Source organism: Colobus angolensis, unplaced genomic scaffold (genome assembly GCF_000951035.1).
Source record: "Colobus angolensis palliatus isolate OR3802 unplaced genomic scaffold, Cang.pa_1.0 Scaffold11, whole genome shotgun sequence".
Classification (NCBI taxonomy): Eukaryota; Metazoa; Chordata; class Mammalia; order Primates; family Cercopithecidae; genus Colobus; species Colobus angolensis.
The window spans coordinates 5445507-5458210 of record NW_012112030.1 but is presented as its reverse complement, the minus strand read 5'-3'; positions in this window follow the sequence as shown (position 1 = coordinate 5458210).

Here is a 12704-nt window from a genome sequence, read left to right as displayed (position 1 = left end):
GGGGTTTCACCGTGTTCGCCAGGATGGTCTCGATCTCCTGACCTCGTGATCCGCCCGTCTCGGCCTCCCAAAGTGTTGGGATTATAGACTTGAGCCACCGCGCCCGGCCAATCACAATCTTAATAGGTCTTTATTTTTGAAAAAATTTTAGCTTTTCCTTTAAAACTAGTTTAGATCTTTTCTAAGTCTTCAGAATCAAAATATGTGTTAGTAAAATTAAAACTATTAGTAAGAATATAATTGGTAAGAGAAATTATGGTAAGAATAATTTTCCAAGAATAAGAAGAAAACACAATGCAATTTTGTTTTGGGAATTCTTACTCATTTAGGCTGTATTTCTTTAATTTTCTGTTTAATTTAATTTTCTTATCTATGTTCAATTAAAAAAATAGGAGTTTGAAATGTGCTTCTCTTTATTTTTGGACTTTCGCACCAATATATGCTTTATTTCTATTCTAGTCTGAGGCAAATTTCTCCATTTGTTCAACTTCTTTTCCCTAGTTAGCTTACTTTTTCCAAGTTTTTTCTCTTTTACACCCAGAGTGTAAAAGCTAAGTGTGATATCTTCATTTCTACAGGTGTGCCTTGTTGGGGAAATATAATGAAAGTAAAATCTCCCAACCCAGAAGTCCTCTCCATAAGGGTACTGGAGAAGGAAAGCACTTTAATTATAGACTAATCATTAAGCCAGAACGTGAGTGCATCACAGCCAATCTGGTAAGAGTTTGCAAAGACAGAAAGGAACCTCAGCCTTTTGTAAGGCGGAGCTGATGCAGCCCATTACATACATGTTCTTAAGCACTAGCTAGCCTTCAAGTAAGGGGACTTGACTGCACCGTTTATCACACATAATTTGTCCTAGATTCACTTGGTCTTGGGAGTGACCTTGTGTGTTAGTTAACGGGATTTATTCTAAATAAAAAATAAACTCTTCTTATCTTCATGATAAGAGGTAGTTTAACTTGGAGCAAGGTGCCCATCGAAGCCGGCCTCCTACCCTCCTGCAGAAATTGCAGATAGGGATGCTATCTCCTTTGATGTTGATGTTTCAAAGAAATGACTCCCACATTCTTCATAATGCTGATGAATCCTACCCAGCATTCAGAAAGGTTTGGTTACACTGTAAAGAGGAGAAAAGACTTAAAGTAACAAGTTTTCTAAGGAAACTAAAGAAAGGGAGGGAGGATTGGTCTCTTCCTTTATTTTCCACAGAGAGAATTAAAACTATTTAAAGTATTTATTTGTCCTTACACCCTGCAATAATGGATGCTTTTCTGTTTAAATGACAAATGGAGATTGCCAATGGTATAGCTGTCAACAGCTATACCAGACAGGATGAAATAGCACATCAATGCTTGGAAATATATTCAATCATATAATTAATCATATCATTATTTTTTGTAGTAAACTATAACATGGTTTTACTCTTTGGAATCACCCCTTCTTTTATTTTATTGAAAAATCATGGGAAAGTCAGTGGTGATGCCAGTAAGGATTAAGGAAAAAAAAAAACATTAAAAAGCTGACCAAAGAATAAATGTTTGGGGGGCACAATTTTTAGAAATTGAATTTGGGAGCTATAGGCACTCTTCATAACAACAACAACAACAAAAATTGTTTAAGATTTATTTATTTATTTAATGAGCATTCCTCTATGGTATGTATGCCAACTACACAACGACCGACATATCTACCCGCCTCTTACACAGAACAAGTCAAGGCTGTGTACTCAGGACCTTTGTAGTAGCTACCTGTCATGGGATGACAGGCACATGGATGAGACTTAAAACCAGTCGTCATTCTGGGCACAAGGTTAGCCAAGCCCAAATAAGCCCAACGTAGCCACATCTGATTCATAGATCAATGAGAGGGAGAAATAAATATTTCTTGTTGGAAGCCACTGAGTTTGGGGTTGGGTTTTTAAATCGCCATTATTGCAGCAATAATGAAGATATCCTTAATATCTTTTTAAATATACTTTATTTTTTTCAGAGTAGTTTTAGTTTCATAGAAAAATTGAGCAGAAAGTGAGAGCGCTCTCATGTCCACCCTCTGCTCCCATATGGACAGGTTCCCTCACTATCAATATTCTGCACCAGAGTGATCCATTTGTTGACAATCAATGAAGTTACTTAATACATTATTATCACTGAAGACCATAGTTCACATTAGGGTTTGCTCTTGGTGTTGTACATTCTATGAGTTTTGGCAAATGTATAACGATATATATCCAATATACATTATATATAGTGCCATGCAGCATAGTTTCACTGCCCTAAAAACTGTGTTTCACCTAATTATCTTTCCCTCCCTACAACCCCTGGCAACCATTGATCTTTTTACTGTCTCCATAGTTTTGCCTGTTCTAGATATTGTATGGTTTGGATACTTGAATACAGCCAGAACTGAAAGAAGTCACTGTGATTGAAGTCGAAAGGGGAATAAAATAATATTTCACAGATAAGCAGGGGCATTTTCATTTAATACCTTGTACACTATGGTAAAACATTCATTGTTATCTGATGTACCATGGAAAGCTATAGAAGAAGAGATCTAAGCAAATGAAAAAACATTTTTTTAAACCTCTCTTTTAGAACATAGATTTTGGAGGTATAAATGATAGGTATTATTGATGGATGTAAAGTCTGTGAGCCAGGGAGAAATAAGCAAAATACACAGGTCTTGCACCTGCACCATAGATCTGCGTGGATGTGAATAACATTACTGAGATGACTGGGTGACCAGGTATAAAGTGAGATTGATTGCGTTGGGGAGCAGTTAGGAATGACAAATGACATTTGAAATGTTTAAGTTCGTTATGTTTGAGATATTTATGAGATAGTGCATTCATTTTCTATTGCTGCAGTAACAAATTATCTCATACTTTGTGGCTCAAAACAACATAAATTTATTCTTTTATCTTAACAGTTACAAGTAAATGCTTTAGGTACACGTATAAAAATAATTTTCTAAAATATATGTGTTTAATAATAGCATACTAAAGAATATTTGATCTTATAACTAAATCAAGTATATAATATTTTATAGCCAAGAAAACTTTGCAAATATATCTTCAGAAATGATACTCTAAGTGAGTGGGTTAGGGAGGAGATGGGAGGTGTTTGTTTCATCCTAAGCTTATCTGGAGAAAGAAAATTCAGTTTTAAAATGGCAGTTAAAAGTACATAGGTTCTTTTTGAAAAAAAAAACAAAAAAACAAACAAACAAAAAAACATGGATTCTGGTCAGGTTTTACTCAACAATAGTTGCCAAGGAAAATAAACATACTTACGTTTAAATAACATGAAAGCTTACTTTTCCACACTTCCCAGAGAAATTATTTAGAAACATATACCAGAACTAAAGTATCAATATGTTAGAATACTCCTTATCTAACGAAGTGTTTTCTATAGTTATTCAGTGATTGATGGGATAGGCTTTCTCTGCTTGGGTTGCTCTGAAAGCAGAATTTGAGGTAAGGGCTTGGATGCAGATAATTCATTTCACTGGGGATCCCAGGAAACACGAGTGAGACAGCAGGGAGACTGTGTCAAAAAAGGACAAAGGCTAATTTAAGGATTTGTTGTGGAGTCTGCTTCCTCAAAATCTGGGAGATGGATTTCAGGGGGACTTCATGGGAAGCATTTGGAATGCCTCCCACAGTACTTGACTAAGAGCAGAGGTGAGAGCATTTGTCTACTGGCCCTGGTCTCTGCTGGTTGAAGCTTTTGGGAAGTGCAGGCTTAAAGCTTCCAGGAACAGACTTGATAGACATCTCCGTTACAAAGTATCTTCTTTTCCATCTCATTTTCCTTATCCTAGAATGAGGAGGTTTCAAAGGACATCTGACCACATGGTGTGCTGTATTCTGCAAGTGCAAATTCATCTGAAAGACAGTAATTGTTATTAGAAAGTTTTATAGCATTGTTCAAGAAGAAAGCATCTTTATTTCTTATCTGTTTAGAAATAAATTCCCCTAAATCTGTGCTACTGTAACAGTTTCTTTGCTTAACAGCTTCCAAATATACTGTATTTTTATTCTTCTGATTTACATCACACTGCATGCATACCCATATGATCATTCTTAAGTGTTTCAGGTATGATGTTTTGTATATGATACATATTAAAACCTAACAGAGGTTAGGGCTTTCTCTTCTAGAATAAAGTGTCTATTTTACCACAAGAGCTGGAGGGACAATGGAGACTTAGTTCAACCATACGGGTTTTGGTAAAGAAGTAAAGATGTGCTTACGAAATGTGTAGGTACTCAAAGTTTGTAAATCACTGTTGACTTACACTTAACACTTAATAGTTTGTATCACTACCGATTCACTCCCTTTTTTGGATGAAATATTTATCAAGATAGCATGTATAAAACAGGTTTTTGTTTTCTCAAAAAGTCTGCGAGTCATTTATTGCCTGAGGTAATCTGACTTGAAAATAATTAACTTGTCATTTTAATTTTTTAATTGGTAAAGTTATTAGACCTATGTTTTAGTGTGTTCATAGACATAATTTTTACCTAGCAAAAGCACAGTGCTCAGATAAGCTTCAATTTCAAAACAGAAGACCTCATTTAGAGATTGTATTCTGCTACTTACTTGTTTGGTGTTATCAGTAAGAATTTACCTTTCCTGAGCCTTGGTTAAAACATCAATAACACCATAAGAACTTGGTTGAAAACAAAACAAAACAAAATCCAGACACCCAAAGTTACCTGACCAAGTAGCTCTGATTATAAATTTTTTATTTAAAAATTTCACTGTGCTAAGCAATATATGAATAGATAGGTGGTAGCTAACTAGATAAACAGATGCCCAGACTAGCCTGTTGAAAGATGAGAGTCAAGAATAAGCTGATTAAGCTGCCAGTCAGCCAGCAGACAATCAAGAGCCAGTACAATGCTAGACATATGAATAAGGCCTCCTAGAACATCCAGCTGGCCAACTCACCAGGTGAATTACAGGTGCAATTCAAAGAGGGAAGAGCTGAACCAGCTCAAACCAGTCACCGTGCACCAATCAGCTTGGCTGATCCATAGAATTGCAAGGAATAATAAATGGTTGTGACTTTAAAAATATGTTTTCTAAGAATATTTTTATGAACATATCTTTATCATCTCTAATAGTATATGTCTCTTTTTCTCTTCAAATAAACACATAATTTCTGTATCCTGTAATTCACACTAATGCATAAACTATGCCAACCTTCATAGCCATTAACTTTATTTTGCCTGAATCTATATTCAGCTAGATAGCCTACTTCACATTTATTTTCCAATAATTTAAGTGAACATCTTAGTGAGAAGACTGGTTAAGAAAAATCAGGCCAGTTTTGTTCATTTAGGTAGAAAAAACCCTCAAATTTTGCCCTTGAAATTCTGATGCTTTTTGTATTAGGCGGTATGAGAAGTTACAAAACACCAAATAAGGGAAGAAGATTTCAAAAATAAGAACTGTAACAGCAGTAGGGAAAACAAAAATTGGTTTAACTATTTAGGTTGGTGCAAAAGCAATCGCGGTTTTTGCCTTGAACGTAATGGCCAGAACTGCAATTACTTAATGACAAAAACCGCAGTAACTAAATACAGTTCTTACCGGTTTCATAATAATCATAGAGCTGAACAGATGCTGGCTTGATGTTGGATACGAGTGCATCTTGTTTGATGGAGAATGAGAATTGAATTTCTTTTTGAGTAACCTGAGAATAAATCAATATTGTTATGCATAATTGAGATGTATTCCCTCAACTTCTCTCCATTTCAAATATTCAGAATTATTTTAGCAATACTGTTTCGATACTTATGCTCTTAGGAAAACTTTTTTAAACGTAAAAAAACAAAGACAAAAGTAAAACCACATTGTGCCTCAAGCATATACATCAACACACAGACCAAGTTATGACAGCAAACTCACATTCTCCAGATAGAAAAAGACATGGGTGGTTTTGATTTCTACTCGTTGTACTTTGCCATCTTCCTGAAGCTAAAAATAAGGAAGAAAAGTGTGCTGAAAATTCAGGAAACTAGAATTGCAAACATCTAGTGATCCAAAGATAAAATATTTGCTTTCAACTTGGAGGCTTTCCTGCATCTTTATAAATACTTGCCATGTTTCTATAAAGCTTCAACAACAAATATTTATCTTTGAGATTTATTCATTCAACATTTTTGAGACATCTATCTGTATATATTAGCTTCTAATTTTAAATAAATAGAATAATAGAATGAATATAACAATAACTAAACACTAACTCATTTACCTGTTTTTTAGTGATACACTGTTTTGACAATATAAGAATATAAATTAATTTGAGAACCTCAATGTTCTACTTTAAGATACACGTAAGATTCAAATTTTACTCCTTAAGAATACAAAATGTATTCCTTTTTAAAATAAACTTGTGGCCAATGTATAGTATAGCACAGGGCTCAACACATTGTATGTATTCTGAAGTTATTTCAATTAACAACATTTAAATCTTTACCTTCTTAACTGATGATCTATCTGGTACAAATCCTGAAAGCATCTTCACATCAATGATTGCCATGTTGGAAGAGTTGCGCTTTCCATAATAACTTTTTTTTTTTAAAAAAGTACAAAATTTAAAATTCAGATAAACTTTGATCATTATTTAGGAAAACAAAAATATTTAGGAAAACAAAAAATAAAATGTATTTTCATGCAAAAATAAGTTTATTTTATCATCCCCTTTATAGAGTTTATTGTTCTGAGACTGGAATAATTTAATAATAAAGTGAAGTTAGTGGTGCTCTGAAATGACACAACATGCATCTTAATTCATTCCTAAGTGGACCCAGAGAATTGAACCTAGGTCTGATAACCTCGTTTTAGAATTTTATATTTCAAAAGTAAGAGTTTGCAATGTGTTGATTTACAAACTAGAAACTAAGAAAATGTACCTCTTGAGGAGGAATTTATAGAACTTTTTTCCCTTACAACTTCCTCCTGGTCCATATTTTTTCGAAGTCAGATTTATTTTTGCACCTACCATAATCTTATAAAATTTAGACAATTTAAACAAGATGAAATCTATTTTCCAAGAGGATAAAGACAGGCCAGTCTTTCACATACAATAATTGGAATGTGGTTTCACTTGGAGGCAGAGAAAGACACTAGGCTACCTGAATTAGAGGTAGAGGGATATCTATGTTTACCAAAAAAAAAAAAAAAAAAAAAAAAGTTGTTACCTGGCTGAAACAACAAGGTCAAATTTTGCATCAAATAATCCTCTGCAGAAAGCATTGGCTGTATTCACAGAAAGGGAAAATCCAGATGACTTCTTAGGGAGCAGGATGTTATATCTCAAAGTTGACTTGGAGAAACATAGAATATGTTGTTGATTAACTAAAGGATTAATTTTAAATTTATTACCTCCACATTAACATTTCAACTTAAAGTTAATTTTTACCTCTCTGCTTCTTTTTTTCTATACAATTATATACAATATACTAGTAACACTAATTCTATACAATATACTAGTAACACTACTAACTTTAGCTAACATTTATTGAACATATACTCTGTACTTACTTTTAAATGCTTTTTTATATAATAATTCTTTTAATGTTTCCAACAATCCTTTGAGGTAGATGCTAGTTTTAACCTCCATTTTATAGATGAGGGAAATGGGGGACAGAAAGATGAGTAACTTGTCCAAACTCATACAGCTACTGAGTAGCAGAGTTAGACTATATCTATGCTGTGTTTTGGATAACAATTAAAACGATCTGATTTCAGCCTTAAGCAACTGATAAAATTACTATAATATCAGAACTTCAGGAATCAAGGTAAATACCAAGAATACAATGAATAAATTATAAGAGAAATTGTAGAATCTAAATCCAAGATAAAACGACTTGGTAAGAGGCTTGGTTAAAGACTTAACTTGACCTAATAATCCCACTTCAAGAAATATTTCCAGAAGATATACCTGTCCAAGTACAAAGTCGTATATGCACATTATTAATTTCAAAGTCATATGTAATGGTCAAAGAGGGGAACTACTGCCAACTGTCCAGAAACATTTGACATATTGAGTATACTCTGGTATATTGGACCATACAGTATGACAATGCCAGCTAATAAAGGTAGAAGGTGTGATAGAATTAGAAAATCACCACTTTGTAGTTCTTAATGAAATGGTTGATCAGGTAAAGATCATCAATGCGTGTTAAGACTTTTAGGTAAAAATTGATGATGAACTCAACATCTTCACGATCCCAATGTAATATTTTGAATGTTAATTGTTGGTGCAAAGAAGAAAAAAGCAGCAACATTAGTGGGGAAGTATGGCTATCACCACCTTTAATCCAGTGATCAAACTTCACATCACTAATAATGATGTGCCTCTGGATGTGATACAATATAAATATAGATCCAACTTTTAGTTACAGAAGGCACAGAATGAGACAACAAATTAAATGACAGCAGAAGAAAACAATCTGGTAAATTCAGAATTAGGGAAATTCTACACCACAACTGGCCTGATCTCTTCAACAAATTAATGTCACAAAAAATACAAAAAACTTGACAGATCTGTTAGGTTAAAAGAGACTTGAGAAGCATAACAAACAGCTGCAAAGTATGGTCTTTGATTGAATCCTGATTTGAAAAACAACCATAAAGTATATTTGGGGATAGAGGTTTGATAATTAAATTATATCATAATACAAACTATTGTTATTTATTTATTTATTGAAATGGAGTCTCACTCTGTTGCCCAGGTTGGAGTGCAGTGGCATGTTCTTGGCCCATTGCAACCTCTGTCTCTCGGGTTCAAGCAATTAATTCTCCTGCCTCAGCCTCCCGAGTAGCTGGGATTATGGGCACACACAACCACACTCAGCTAATTTTTGTATTTTCAGTAGAGATAGGGGTTTCACCATGCTGTCCAGGCTGGTCTCAAACTCCTGACCTCAAGTGATCCACCCGCCTCGGCCTCCCAAAGTGCTGGGATTACAGGTGTGAGCCACTGCACCTGGCCAAGCTATTGTTAGTGTGTGGTTGCTCTGATAATGGCATTGCAGTTACATAATTGCATGTCCTTATTTATTTTTTGGAGATCCATATATAACATATTTAGGAGTGGCATGATAACTCTAATTTACTTTAGAATTCAGCAAAACAATGTGAAGCAAAAATGACCAAATGTGAACAAATTATTAAATCTAGTTATTCGTTCGTTATACTATTCTCTCTAGTTTCACTTAGATTATAAGTTTTGATAAGTTGGGGGGTAAAAAAGCCCAAAATTACCTGAACATAAACACAGCCATTGCCATTCACTTCCACCATATACTTTCCCTTAGTTGTTGGCAATGGAATTTGTTGTAGCAACAAACGGTTCTTATCATTCACTTGGAAGGCTGTATTGAATCCTTGGTCAGAGAAAATCTGCACTGAATTTTGTCTATTCTTAGAGAAAGTGAGCCTCTGGAATAGCGTCAGAGCTTGGAGAGCCACAATGGTATCCTAAAAGAAGAATGGCAAATTGTATTAAAGCATACCATGGGATTTAGCAATCAGTCAAATACAACTGTGATTGATTTAAAAATAATTTAAAATGCGATTACATCTTTTTCCATGCATTTTACTTTGTTTTGTGAACTATACTGTCTTGGGTGCTGTATAATTTAAACAAATAAATGTGGTTTGTGGCAACATTTCTGTTCAAATCTTTAACACAAACATAACATTGTTTAATAGAATAAAAATGTAAGAAAATGCCAAGAAAATTTTTTTTAAATGCCTATCAAATCAGGTTTTGTTTTACCAAACATCAAAGCATACAACGAGGCCAAAATTTCAATGGAAAAAACAAAAAGACTAAAAAGATGACAAAATATATATGACTTTATATTTCAATAACAGTAGCATTTCAAATCATTGGGACAATTAATTATTACATAAATGACATCGAGACAACTGGCTGGCCATTTAAAGTTAGGTCTCTACTGTAACTCTATCAAAATACATCCTATAAAATTATATCCCATAAAATTATATCCTATAAAATCAAAATATATCCTATAAAATGAATCAGTAATAGAAATACGATGAATTAATTCATATTACAGAAAAGTCTGATAACATATTCATATATTTTTTGTGTTGAGTACTACTCTTAGTTTTAAAGTGAGAATCTTCAGTAGAATAATCACATTAAGTGAAAATGAAAAGAAAAGAATGTGTATTTTAAAGCATGATAAAAATTGGAAGAAAAACAGAAAGTTGACAAGGATGTTACACGCATTAGTAAGGTTAATATCTTTACTATATTCAGAAGTCTTACACATAATCAAGGAAAAGATTAATATCCCTATTAGGAAATGTACAAATGATATGACCAGGAAATTTATAATACATGAAATAAAAGAGAACTTTAAAAAAATGAAAGCATATTCTATCTAAGTAGAAACCAGGGAGATTTATTTTTATACAGAATGAATTACTAATTTTATTGTATCAGATCAAGAGAAATGATTTTGAAATTATATAATGAAAGGTACACACTGCTGATGATAATGCAAATTGAGAACACCTTTTCTGATAAAATCATAGCTAACTTTATATAGAACATTTAGGAAGTTAGTACTTAAGTTTTTATTTTAAAAATTAAAGTAAAGCATATTTGAATAAGCATCTACAGATTATTACTAGATAAAATGCTACATCTGTAAAAAACCTGAAAGACATCTAATTGAAAAATGATAGCAAGTTCAACAGTGACAACAATTACATTTAATTGCATAAATGTAATATATAAATTTAAAGATCAATACCACCAATGCAAAGCAAGTGCTCAATTTTCCTGTACATAGAAATTTTACAAAGATATAGAGTTACCTTTGTGGAGAAGAAACCTCCACGGGAATTTTGCTGCTTTGCCACCCAATGTACAATCTGAGATGCATAGGACAGTTCTTCTGAAGTCAGCCGTGGCTTGAAAAGAAGAGCCAATAGCCCATAACAGGTCATCTCTATATCTGCGGAGGAAGCCTGAGGGTAGTAGAAAGATGATGATTCTTCCATAGAAAACCTCTCTTCCAGTTCCCAGTACACGGAGCCACCTGACCAAAAAGTGAAAGGAATTCAACAGTGTCTGTGTCAAAGCATGGCATATAACTGTGTGTGGTCAAATGGGTGGTATTTGAGGGAGTGCAAACCTTACAATTGGTAATGAAGAAACATGAGGGGATGATAATTATCCCACTGCCAATCATTCTACTTATCCAGCATGTTACTCCAGGAAGGGTCAAAAACACTCACCTACTCTTTTTGCTTTTTTGTTCAGCTCATTGAAGAAGAATTCCCTTTTGTCTTCGTAGCCTACTAAACTGTAAGTGTAGGCTAGGAGAGCCTGCTCATAAGTAGTCATAGCTCTTTCCCTAGATACAGTCTCTAAGCACTGGAGACCCTTTTGAATAGCCATATACTGCAAAGAATAAAAAAGAAAAAATCAAATGTGCACACAAAAACACATACAAAAACACAGATGTAGATATGATCACTGCTGGAAAAAAATTAGGAATGAATCTTGTTTGTGCTGAAATGTTCAAAGGGCAAATACAACATATTCATTTTAATTTCTACATAGTTCCATCTGCACAGTGTAATTTGACGATTCAGAAAGATATTGATTCAGTATTATTCAGCATATGTGGCAGCTACAAACATATAGTTCTACTTCCTATTACTATATTGTTGGCATAAAATGTTCTAAGTTCATAAGAAGCAAGTTAGTGGTATCACCAGTGGGCTACATACCGAGACTGGGTGGCCAGCTTCAAGCAGAGCACTAATAACATATGCAGTTAGAGAGATTTCATTATCTTCTTTTCCCTGAATGAAACATAGGGGTAACATGTCAGTCTCATGGAATTCAGAGGAAGGGTATTTCTAAATCTAATATATTTGAAAACTCAGTTTGGTTGGGTTTTTTTCCTATATTTTTGGGAGGTGAAGTTTTTCATGTCCTCAAAAGATACTGTTTATAAAAAGTAGGAAATAGAGAACAAACACCTGAAAATTTTATAGAAATCGGAACATCACTTGTCAAAATAACTTATGGGCCTCAGAAGGCATTTAGAATCACAGGAGGGAGGGAATGTTCTGCAAAGTTCTAATTTAATTCTCACCCTCATATTTACCCTAGAAATAATATAAAAAGTATCATGAAAAGAATGCATGCTATATTACTATGATTAAAAGAGTATAGTATAAAATAGAAATATTTTATAGTAGTATAATCAGTAGATCAATCAATAGAGCAGAAAGAAATCATATCAAGTATAGAAAACAATGTAACAAAGTTAGCCTCAAAAATCAGTAGAAACAGAAAGCATTAATTAACAAGACGTATCATGATAAGTGGTGAACTATTTGGAATATAGAAGTAAATTATATATAAATTACACAACATACTGAATAAATTCTAGTAGGTCAATAATATTAGTTATAAAGAAAATCAAACTAGCTCCAAAAGATTAAAAGGCAGTTACAAAGAAGAAAAATTAAACTAAAAATAATCATACGAAAAATATTTGACTTTTGAACCAATTGACCTATAAACAAAAATAGACATTAAGCACCATCTTTTTTCTTTTATATTTTCAAAGATTTTTGTTTTCATACTTATGTTACTCAGAGTTAGCAGTAGTGCTATGAGTTAGATGCTCTATA